Here is a 12,731-nt window from a genome sequence, read left to right on the forward strand (position 1 = left end):
TTGGAATACAGTAGGTTTGACACCAATATAAATAAATACTGAGTTCATTACAGTACCTTGAAGTGGTGTTTTCTTTTCTTTCGCTAACGGAGCTCACGAGATTTTCTGTTAAGTTTTGTGTTGTGAAGTTTTCAAATTTTGGGTAAAAGATTTGATGGATTATGGAACAAGGAGTGGCAAGAGCCTAAGATTGGGGATGCCCATGGCACCCAAGATAATCTAAGGACACCAAAAAGCCAAAGCTTGGGGATGCCCCGGAAGGCATCCCCTCTTTCGTCTTCATCCATCGGTAACTTTACTTGGAGCTATATTTTTATTCACCACATGATATGTGTTTTGCTTGGAGCGTCTTGTATAATTTGAGTATTTGCTTTTTATTTTACCACAATCATCCTTGATGTACACACCTTTTGAGAGAGACACACATGATTCGGAATTTATTAGAATACTCTATGTGCTTCACTTATATCTTTTGAGCTATATAGTTTTTGCTCTAGTGCTTCACTTATATCTTTTAGAGCACGGCGGTGGATTTGTTTTATAGAAACTATTGTTCTCTCATGCTTCACTTATATTATTTTGAGAGTCCTACAAAACAGCATGGTAATTTGCTTTAATTATGATAGGCATCCAAGATTAGTAAAAAAATCTTATGAGTGTGTTGAATACTATGAGAAGTTTGATGCTTGATAATTGTTTTGAGATATGAAGATGGTGATATTAGAGTCATGCTAGTTGAGTAGTTGTGAATTTGAGAAATACTTGTGTTAAAGTTTGTGATTCCCGTAGCATGCACGTATGGTGAACCGTTATGTGATGAAGTCGGAGCATCATTTATTTATTGATTGTCTTCCTATGAGTGGCGGTCGGGGACGAGCGATGGTCTTTTCCTACCAATCTATCCCCCTAGGAGCATGCGCGTAATACTTTGCTTTGGTAACTTGTAGATTTTTGCAACAAGTATATGAGTTCTTTATGACTAATGTTGATTCCATGGATTATACGCACTCTCATCATTCCACCATTGCTAGCCTCTCTAATACCGCGCACTTTTCGCCGGTATCATACACCCACCATATACCTTCCTCAAAACAGCCACTATACCTACCTATCATGGCATTTCCATAGCCATTCCGAGATATATTGCCATGCAACTTACCACCGTTTTGTTTACTATGACACGCTTCATCATTGTCATATTGGTTTGCATGATCATGTAGTTGACATCGTATTTGTGGCAAAGCCACCGTTCATAATTCTTTCATACATGTCACTCTTGATTCATTGCATATCCCGGTACACCGCCGGAGGCATCCACATAGAGTCATATTTTGTTCTAAGTTTTGAGTTGTAACTCTTGAGTTGTAAAGAAAATAAAAGTGTGATGATCATCATTACTAGAGCATTGTCCCAAGTGAGGAAAGGATGATGGAGACTATGATTCCCCCACAAGTCGGGATGAGACTCCAGACGAAAAATAAAAAAAGAGAACAAAAGAGGCCATAAAAAAAGAGAAAAGGCCCAAATAAAAAAATGAGAGAAAAAGAGAGAAGGGACAATGTTACTATCCTTTTACCACACTTGTGCTTCAAAAGTAGCACCATGATCTTCATGATAGAGAGTCTCCTATGTTATCACTTTCATATACTAGTGGGAATTTTACATTATAGAACTTGGCTTGTATATTCCAATGATGGGCTTCCTCAAAATGCCCTAGGTCTTCGTGAGCAAGCGAGTTGGATGCACACCCACTTAGTTTCTTTTGTTGAGCTTTCATATACTTATAGCTCTAGTGCATCCGTTGCATGGCAATCCCTACTCACTCACATTGATATCTATTAAAGGGCATCTCCATAGCCCGTTGATACGCCTAGTTGATGTGAGACTATCTTCTCCTTTTTGTCTTCTCCACAACCACCATTCTATTCCACATATAGTGCTATGTCCATGGCTCACGCTCATGTATTGCGTGAAGATTGAAAAGTTTGAGAACACCAAAAGTATGAAACAATTGCTTGGCTTGTCATCGGGGTTGTGCATGATTAAATACTTTGTGTGATGAAGATAGAGCATAGGCAGACTATATGATTTTGTAAGGATAACTTTCTTTGGCCATGTTATTTTGAGAAGACATAATTGCTTAGTTAGTATGCTTGAAGTATTATTATTTTTATGTCAATATTAAACTTTTGTCTTGAATCTTTTGGATCTGAACATTCATACCACAATTAAGAGAATTACATTGAAAAGCAGCATTCCACATCAAAAATTCTGTTTTTATCATTTACCTACTCGAGGACGAGCAGGAATTAAGCTTGGGGATGCTTGATACGTCTCCAACGTATCTATAATTTTTTATTGTTCCATGCTATATTATATTCTGTTTTGGATGTTTAATGGGCTTTATTATACACTTTAATATTATTTTTGGGACTAACCTATTAACCAGAGGCCGGCCCGAATTGCTTTTTTTTGCCTATTTCAGTGTTTCGCAGAAAAAGAATATCAAACGGAGTCCAAACGGAATGAAACCTTCGGGAACGTGATTTTCGGAACAAACGTGATCTAGAGGACTTGGAGTCCACGTAACGAAATCAACGAGGAGAGCACGAGGCAGGGGGCGCGCCTACCCCCCCCCCCCCCACCGCCAGGCACGCCCTCCACCCTCGTGGGGCGCACGTTGCTCCACCGACGTACTTCTTCCTCCTATATATATCCACGTACCCCCAAACCATCAGAGACAGAGCCAAACCCCTATTTCCATCGCCGCAACCTTCTGTACCCGTGAGATCCCATCTTGGGGCCTTTTCCGGCGCTCCGCCGGAGGGGGCATTGATCACGGAGGGCTTCTACATCAACACCATAGCCTCTCCGATGATGTGTGAGTAGTTTACCTCAGACCTTCGGGTCCATAGTTATTAGCTAGATGGCTTCTTCTCTCTCTTTGGATCTCAATACAAAGTTCTCCTCGATTCTCTTGGAGATCTATTCGATGTAATCTTCTTTTGCGTTGTGTTTGTCGAGATCCGATGAATTGTGGGTTTATGATCAAGTTTATCTATGAACAATATTTGAATCTCCTCTGAATTATTTTATGTATGATTGGTTATCTTTGCAAGTCTCTTCGAATTATCAGTTTGGTTTGGCCTACTAGATTGATCTTTCTTGCAATGGGAGAAGTGCTTAGCTTTGGGTTCAATCTTGCGGTGCTCGATCCCAGTGACGGATAGGGAAACGACACGTATTGTATTGTTGCCATCGAGGATAAAAAGATGGGTTATCATATTGCATGAGTTTATCCCTCTACATCATGTCATCTTGCTTAAAGCGTTACTCCGTTCTTATGAACTTAATACTCTAGATGCATGCTGGATAGTGGTCGATGTGTGGAGTAATAGTAGTAGATGCAGGCAGGAGTCGGTCTACTTGTCACGGACGTGATGCCTATATACATGATCATACCTAGATATTCTCATAACTATGCTCAATTCTATCAATTGCTCGACAGTAATTCGTTTACCCACCGTAATACTTATGATATCTTGAGAGAAGCCACTAGTGAAACCTACGGCCCCCGGGTCTATTTTCCATCATATTAATCTTCCTACACTTAGTTATTTTTATTGCCGTTTATTTTACTTTGCATCTTTATTTCTCTTTATCATAAAAATACCAAAAAATGTTATCTTATCATATCTATCACATCTCACTCTCGTAAGTGACCGTGAAGGGATTGACAACCCCTTTATTGCGTTGGTTGCGAGGTTCTTATTTGTTTGTGTAGGTGCGCGGGACTTGAGCGTGGTCTCCTACTGGATTGATACCTTGGTTCTCAAAAACTGAGGGAAATACTTACGCTACTTTGTTGCATCACCCTTTCCTCTTCAAGGGAAAACCAACGCAGTGATCGAGAGGTAGCAAGCTCATGCTTCACCGGGTCGCGCGCAATACTGATAGCACCGGTACTGTCTGACAGTAAGGGAGTTGAGGTAGTAGCAGACACACCAAAATCCTCAAGTAACCACCGTAACCAGATCACCTCAGCCGTCAACATAGCCATGGCTCGCAAATCAGCCTCAGTACTCGAGCGAGAAACTGCAGTCTGTTTCTTTGTCTTCCAGGCAATAAGAGAGCCACCAAGAAAGACACAATAAGCAGACAGCAAGCGACGATCAGAGGGATCACTAGCCCAGGTAGCATCAGAGTAGGCCTGGAGTTGAAGAGAGCTGGAGTGGGGAAAGAAAAGGCGCTGAGAGATCGTGCCATGAAGATATCGTAGAACACGGAGGAGATGACTGTAGTGGACAGAGGTGGGGGCTGAAACAAACTGACTCAGGATGTGGACAGGATAGGAGATGTCAGGACGCGTAACAGCAAGATAGACAAGATTGCCAACAAGGTGACGATAGCGAGTGGGATTAGGAAGAGGGTCACCATCAGAGGCACGAAGCTGAACGTTGAGCTCCATAGGAGTCACAACTGTGCGCTCATCGCCGAGAGCAGCGCGAGCAAGAAGATCCTGAATATATTTTTCTTGGGAGATGTAGAAGCCATCAGAGGTCGAGGAGATCTCAATCCCAAGAAAATAGCGAAGTGGACCAAGATCAGTCATGAGGAATTGGTCGCGAAGGCGAGCCTTAACAAAGGCAATGTAGTCAGAGTCATCACCAGTGATGATCATATCATCAACATAGAGAAGGAGAAGAGTCCGACCACGAGGAGACGTGTGAACAAACAACGCGGGATCATGATCACTGGGAAAGAAACCAGCGGCAGTCACCACAAAGGCGAAGCGCTCAAACCAGACGCGAGGGGCCTGTTTAAGACCATAGAGGGAGCGGCGAAGTCTACAGACCATACCATCAGGAGCATAGTACCCCGGTGGTGGCTACATATAAACCTCCTCACGCAACTCACCATTGAGAAAGGCGTTCTGAACATCAAGTTGAGAGATAGACCAATGGCGAACAGAAGCGACAGCTGTTGGGGAACGCAGTAATTTCAAAAAAATTCCTACGCACACGCAGGATCATGGTGATGCATAGCAATGAGAGGGGAGAGTGTTGTCCATGTACCCTCGTAGACAGAAAGCGGAAGCGTTAGCACAACGCGGTTGATGTAGTCGTACGTCTTCACGATTCGACCGATCAAGTACCGAACGCACGACACCTCCGAGTTTAGCACACGTTCAGCCCGATGACGTCCCTCGACCTCCGATCCAGGCGAGTGTTGAGGGAGAGTTTCGTCAGCACGATGGCGTGGTGATGATGATGATGTTCTACCGACGCAGGGCTTCGCCTAAGCACCGCTACAGTATTATCGAGGTGGACTATGGTGGAGGGGGGCACCGCACACGGCTAAAAGATCAAACGATCAATTGTTGTGTGTCTAGGGTGCCCCCTGCCCCCGTATATAAAGGATCAAGGGGGGAGGTGCGGCCGGCCAGGAGGGGCACGCCAGGTGGAGTCCTACTCCCACCGGGAGTAGGACTCCCTCCCTTTTCCTAGTTGGATTAGGAGTGGAGGGGGAAAGAGGAGGGAGGGAGGAAGGAAAGGGGGGGCGCCGCCCCCCTCTCCTTGTCCTATTCGGACTAGGGGGAGGGACGCACGGCCCTGCCCTGGCCGCCTCTCCTCTTCTCCACAAAGGCCCACTATGGCCCATTAAGCCCCCGGGGGGTTCCGGTAACCCCTCGGTACTCCGGTAAAATCCCGATTTCACCCGGAACACTTCCGATATCCAAATATAGGCTTCCAATATATAAATCTTCATGTCTCGACCATTTCGAGACTCCTCGTCATGTCCATATCACATCCGGGACTCCGAACAACCTTCGGTACATCAAAACATATAAACTCATAATATAACTGTCATCGAAATGTTAAGCGTGCGGACCCTACGGGTTCAAGAACTATGTAGACATGACCGAGACACGTCTCCGGTCAATAACCAATAGCGGAACCTGGATGCTCATATTGGCTCCCACATATTCTACGAAGGTCTTTATCGGTCAGACCGCATAACAACATACGTTGTTCCCTTTGTCATCGGTATGTTACTTGCCCGAGATTCGATCGTCGGTATCTCAATACCTAGTTCAATCTCGTTACCGGCAAGTCTCTTTAGTCGTTCCGTAATACATCATCCCACAACTAACTCATTAGTTGCAATGCTTGCAAGGCTTAAGTGATGTGCATTACCGAGAGGGCCCAGAGATACCTCTCCAACAATCGGAGTGACAAATCCTAATCTCGAAATACGCCAACCCAACAAGTACCTTCGGAGACACCTGTAGAGCACCTTTATAATCACCCAGTTACGTTGTGACGTTTGGTAGCACACAAAGTGTTCCTCCGGTAAACGGGAGTTGCATAATCTCATAGTCATAGGAACATGTATAAGTCATGAAGAAAGCAATAGCAACATACTAAACGATCGAGTGCTAAGCTAACGGAATGGGTCAAGTCAATCACATTATTTTCCTAATGATGTGATCCCGTTAATCAAATGACAACTCATGTCTATGGCTAGGAAACATAACCATCTTTGATCAACGAGCTAGTCAAGTAGAGGCATACTAGTGACACTCTGTTTGTCTATGTATTCACACATGTATTATGTTTTCGGTTAATACAATTCTAGCATGAATAATAAACATTTATCATGATATAAGGAAATAAATAATAACTTTATTATTGCCTCTAGGGCATATTTCCTTCAACAGCAAGAAGAGTGCGGATGGTGGTCATGTGGGCCACAGGAGCGAATGTCTCATCATAATCCCGTCCCTGCTGCTGCTGAAAACCACGGGCCACAAGACACGCTTTGTAGCGCTCAAGAGAACCATCAGAGCGAGTCTTAATCTTGTAGACCCACTTGCAGGTGATGGGACGAACACCGGAAGGGAGGGAAACCAGATCCCATGTGCCAGAGCGCTCAAGTGCAACAAGCTCTTCGGCCATCGCAAGCTGCCATTCAGGCTGAGTCATGGCAGTCCGATAGGAAGTGTGGGCTCAGCAATAACTGAGAGACCGTACCGATCAGGAGAGTAGTGATCAGGCGGGGGGCGAGGCCGAGCACGGAGGTTATGAACCGAGGGAGGCGTGAAGGGAGGTGCCCCAGAGGTGGAAGGTGCGTCAGGGGAAGCATCCTCAGAACGAGGGCGACGAGTATAGTGGAGAGGAAACGGTGAGAGAGGGCGACGGACTGGAGATGATGGTGGAGAGGTGGAGGAGGAGGATGGGGTCGGTGGTGAAGGAGAAGGAAGGAGAGGTGCAGGAGGAGGAGGTGAAAAATGAGGCACAGAGCAGGGTTATCGGGGAGAAGAAGAAAATAAATATCTTCCACCACTAGTAGAAAAAGGGTCATCTGTCCCGGTTGGTAAGGGCCTTTTGTCCCGGTTGTTGAACCGGGACTAAAGGGTCGTTACTAATGCCCTAGCCCTTTAGTCCCGGTTCTTACACGAACTGGGACAGATGGGCCTCCACGTGGCCGGTGCGGCGAGCCCAGGCAGGAGGGCCTTTGGTCCCGGTTTGTGGCACTAACCGGGACCAATAGGCATCCACGCGTCAGCATTTCAGGGGCTGGGGTTTTTGTTTTTTTTGAAAGGGGGGGGGGGGGTTGGGGGGGGGTTAATTTAGGTGTTTCATATATTGTGTTAGCTAGCTAATTAATAGAGAGAAGTGTCCTCTCTTATCTCCGTGCTTGGTCGACGCTACATACTATATACGTATAGAGAGGACTAGACACGCTAGCTAGTAAGCAAATGAAGGAAACAGAAGATCGTCATGAACATATATATGCATACAGAGAGAAGTGATATCGACCACCTCTCCTTCTCCGAGAGATTGGTCGAACAACAAGTTCTCGTATATCTATCCGACACTACCGGCTACATATATACAATAATTCTCTCTTACAATATAATCTCCTAATTATATATGAACACAGGGTCCACATAGTATTCTCCGTTTTCAGCGATCACGTGGTCAAGGAAGAATGCCGCCAATTCCTCTTGAATTTCTCGCATACGATCTGGTGGTAGGAGTTCATCCTGCATCCGAAAGATCTAATTTGAAGAAGGGGTCAATACATATATATAAATGAATAAATGAAACTCAACACAAATGATGGTAATAAAATAAAATTGTGAATATTATTGCTTACGCATTTCATATTGTTCGTCAGAGTAGCCCCGCTCACAGGTCGTGTAGCGGATGGACTCGCAAACGTAGTATCCACAGAAATCATTCCCTTGTTCCTGCCACAACCACTTTACAAGAAATAGAGGTCAATCAAACTGATAAGCAAGCATGCTAAATGGTATTGATGAAACTAGCGCTTGAATCACTAGGAGATGCGCGGAACATGCTACTATAGTACTTACTTTCGGGTGCCTAAATTGCAGCTTCTTCGGTAGCCCCGGAGCTTTTTTGGTGAATTTTCTCCAAACCCTGCCAGACAAAGAAAACAATTACTTGATATCGGGAAATGAACAAAGTTGCTGATATGGTGGATAATGATCGATTTAACTTACTTCTCGAGCATTTGAGTCATGTCCGCATAGTCCTGGGGATCTTTTCTTCTCGAGTCTAAGACGGTTACTAGTCCCTGCTCAAGCTTAATCTCTAGGAGAATATAGTCGAAGCTGCGCACGCATGCATTGTTGGAAATATGCCCTAGAGGCAATAATAAATTGGTTATTATTATATTTCCTTGTTCATGATAATCATTTATTATCCATGCTAGAATTGTATTGATAGGAAACTCAGATACATGTGTGGATACATAGACAACACCATGTCCCTAGTAAGCCTCTAGTTGACTAGCTCGTTGATCAATAGATGGTTACGGTTTCCTGACCATGGATATTGGATGTCGTTGATAACGGGATCACATCATTAGGAGAATGATGTGATGGACAAGACCCAATCCTAAGCCTAGCACAAGATCGTGTAGTTCGTTTGCTAAGAGCTTTTCTAATGTCAAGTATCATTTCCTTAGACCATGAGATTGTGCAACTCCCGGATACCGTAGGAATGCTTTGGGTGTACCAAACGTCACAACGTAACTGGGTGGCTATAAAGGTGCACTACAGGTATCTCCGAAAGTGTCTGTTGGGTTGGCACGAATCAAGACAGGGATTTGTCACTCCGTGTAAACGGAGAGGTATCTCTGGGCCCACTCGGTAGGACATCATCATTATGTGCACAATGTGACCAAGGAGTTGATCACGGGATGATGTGTTACGGAACGAGTAAAGAGACTTGCCGGTAACGAGATTGAACAAGGTACCGGGATACCGACGATCGAATCTCGGACAAGTAACATACCGATAGACAAAGGGAATTGAATACGGGATTGATTGAATCCCCGACATCGTGGTTCATCCGATGAGATCATCGTGGAACATGTGGGAGCCAACATGGGTATCCAGATCCCGCTGTTGGTTATTGACCGGAGAGTCGTCTCGGTCATGTCTGCGTGTCTCCCGAACCCGTAGGGTCTACACACTTAAGGTTCGGTGACGCTAGGGTTGTAGAGATATTAGTAGGCGGTAACCCGAAAGTTGTTTGGAGTCCCGGATGAGATCCCGGACGTCACGAGGAGTTCCGAAATGGTCCGGAGGTAAAGATTTATATATGGGAAGTCTTATTTTGGTCGCCGGAAAAGTTTCGCGCATTATCGGTATTGTACCGGGAGTGCCGAAAGGGGTCCGGGGGTCCACCAAGGGGGTCCACCAGCCCCGGGGGGCCACATGGGCTGTAGGGGTGTGCGCCTTGGCCTATATGGGCCAAGGGCACCAGCCCCAAGAGGCCCATGCGCCAAGAGATAAGGGAAAGGGAGAGTCCTAAAGGGGGAAGGCACCTCCGAGGTGCCTTGGGGAGGTTGGACTCCTCCCTGGCCGCACCCTTCCTTGGAGGAAGGGCCAAGGCTGCGCCCCCCCCTCTCCCTTGGCCCTATATATAGTGGGGGGAAGGGAGGGCAGCAAACCTAAGCCCTGGCGCCTCCCTCTCCCTCCCGTGACACCTCTTCCTCCCCGCTTGCGCTTGGCGAAGCCCTGCCGGGATCCCGCTACTTCCACCACCATGCCGTCGTGCTGCTGGATCTCCATCAACCTCTCCTCCCCCCTTGCTAGATCAAGGAGGAGGAGACGTCGCTGCTCCGTACGTGTGTTGAACGTGGAGGTGCCGTCCGTTCGGCGCTAGGATCATCGGTGATTTGGATCACGACGAGTACGACTCCATCAACCCCGTTCTCTTGAACGCTTCCGCTCGCGATCTACAAGGGTATGTAGATGCACTCCTTTCCCCTCGTTGCTAGTATACTCCATAGATGGATCTTGGTGATGCGTAGAAAAATTTTAAATTCTGCTACGATCCCCGACATGCATAAGTCATCAATTACATTACTATAACCTGGACTAATAAGGGAAACCGAATATGCACAAGACAGTAACAATCACTTGAAGTTGTAAGGAAAGAGTATTATATCTTTGTTTTCATTTATTACCAACGATCCTAGCAAGTTGGCCTCGGTATTTTCGGCATGATATTTAACCTCAGTTGCATCTATGAGATTTGTGTTAATGAATCCAATATCACCGATTTGTCTTTTCTTTAATTCGGCGATCTTCAATCTGCATAATATAGTGAGGATAATTATAAATACATGCAATGAAAGAGCTGACCTATATAGAGAGACTTAATGACAGAAGTAGTACTACTTGCAGACAGTAGCAAGTGATCGTTGATTTATCGAGGGCCTTTTGATTGAAAACTGGAAGAACTCCTCAAATGGAACATTCAACATTTCAATTCCAACGAGGTCATGCTCCTCTTTAACTCTCAGCATCAAAGTATTCCTCCCCCCAGACTCTCTGCAGGTTTTCATGTACCAATCATGTAATCTTCGCATCATTGTTGTTAGAGATCTTTCATCTTTGATGAGAGGCTTCCCGTACTCGTATCTGTGTTCGTCCACCTCCAAGAAATCATAATGTACATCGTCGGGCAGGTAATCTCCAAGATTGCTATAACCGGGCACCATCCTCGGATCATTAGTGACGATGTCGCTAGACACCTTGAGCGGGGGGCACGATTGGTTCGCTTGTTCGCCGAGCTGGGCAATTTTTTCCCAGCTCGTCGTTCTTTTAACCTTTGATCATTGACAGTACTTCCCGACCGCTCCGCTTCGACAAATGTCTTTGCAATAATGCGCTCATAGTTGCCTTTCGGCGTAGACTTTGGTGGTTTTGTCAGGGCAGCCAGAGTGCGCTTCGCTTTCACCGGATCTACCTTCTCCTCCGGAGGTGGATGTTTCTTTGCTTTCACCCCTTCAAAGAAGTTCGTCACTTCGGCTCGCACGATCTTCGTGGTTTCCTCCTCGGTCCTCTCATATGGTAACTTCTCTGGAGTCTTCAGAGAAGGACCGAATTTGTATTGCCTCCCGCCTCTGGCTGTACTGCTAGACGCCGGCAGAGCAGACGGAGCGGCTGGGGCTATCTTCTTTCCTTGCTTACGAGGCGGAGGAGAAGGACTACGACGCGCCGGAGCAGCCGGAGCGGCGGCGGGTCTCTTCCGCCCTTGCTGACGAGGCGGAGAGGGAGGAGGCTGGCTGCTCGGGCGCGCCGGCGCAGGCGGAGAAGGAGGCGGAGTGCCGCCACGCGCCGGAGAAGGAGGCTGAGTGCCCTGATCACTCGCCGGAGGAGGAGGCGGAGGAGGAGGCGGAGTGCCCTTACTCGCCGGAGGAGGAGGAGGAGGCGGAGGTGTCCAGTTCGGAAGGTTGATGAGCTCCTTCCGCCATAGGCATGGAGTCTTCAGAGCAGAACCCAGCCGAGTCTCCCCTTCACCGGTAGGGTGGTCAAGCTGGAGGTCCTCAAATCCCTCCGTTATTTCGTCCACCGTCACCCTAGCATATCCTTCTGGAATCGGACGACAGTGAAAAGTTGCGCCGGGTTCAGGAGGTCGAACAGAGCCGACAGCCGCCTTGACTTTGAAGTTCTGCCATTGCGTCATAAGGTGGCAATGTTGAGACTCTGTGATAGCATCCACGGGGTAGCTAGCAGGAGCCGTCAAGACATGCTCCGGCTGAAGCAGCTCGGTGGAAGCCACGCTGCTTCTCCCTAAGATGGCGGGGTAGCTTCGGGGGTAGTTTCGGCAGGTCGCTTGCTGCGAGCTACGTCTCGTTCCTCTAGCGCTTGAACCCTTTCGTGCAGCTTCTGAATTTGGGTGTGCTCCACTTTTTTCCTCCTCTCCTGGCATTTGTAACCGCCTGCGTCCGGAAAACCAGCCTTCCACGGAACGGAGCCTGGTCTGCTCGCGGGCGAGGGGTATATATAGGCACCTCATTTGTCCCGGTTCGTGGCATGAACCGGGACTAAAGGGCAGTCTGTGGTCCCGGTTCAAGCCGCCAACCGGGACCAATGGTGGTGGGCCAGGAGCGAGGCCCATTGGTCCCGGTTCGTCCCACCAACCGGGACCAATGCCCCCACGAGGCCCGGCAGGCCCCTGGCCTCATGAACCGGGACCAGTGCCCCCATGGGTCCCGGTTCTGGACTGAACCGGGACTAATGGGCTGACCCGGCCTGACCAAAGCCCTCTTTTCTACTAGTGCACAGAGAAGATCAAAGAAGAAGGACGTGGGTAGTAAGAGCGAGACTCGTCAAAAGTCACATCGCGCGAGATGCGCAAACGACGACCAACAGGATCCCAACAGCGATAGCCCTTGTGCTC

This window comes from Triticum aestivum, chromosome 5D (genome assembly GCF_018294505.1).
Source record: "Triticum aestivum cultivar Chinese Spring chromosome 5D, IWGSC CS RefSeq v2.1, whole genome shotgun sequence".
In the NCBI taxonomy this organism is placed as follows: Eukaryota; Viridiplantae; Streptophyta; class Magnoliopsida; order Poales; family Poaceae; genus Triticum; species Triticum aestivum.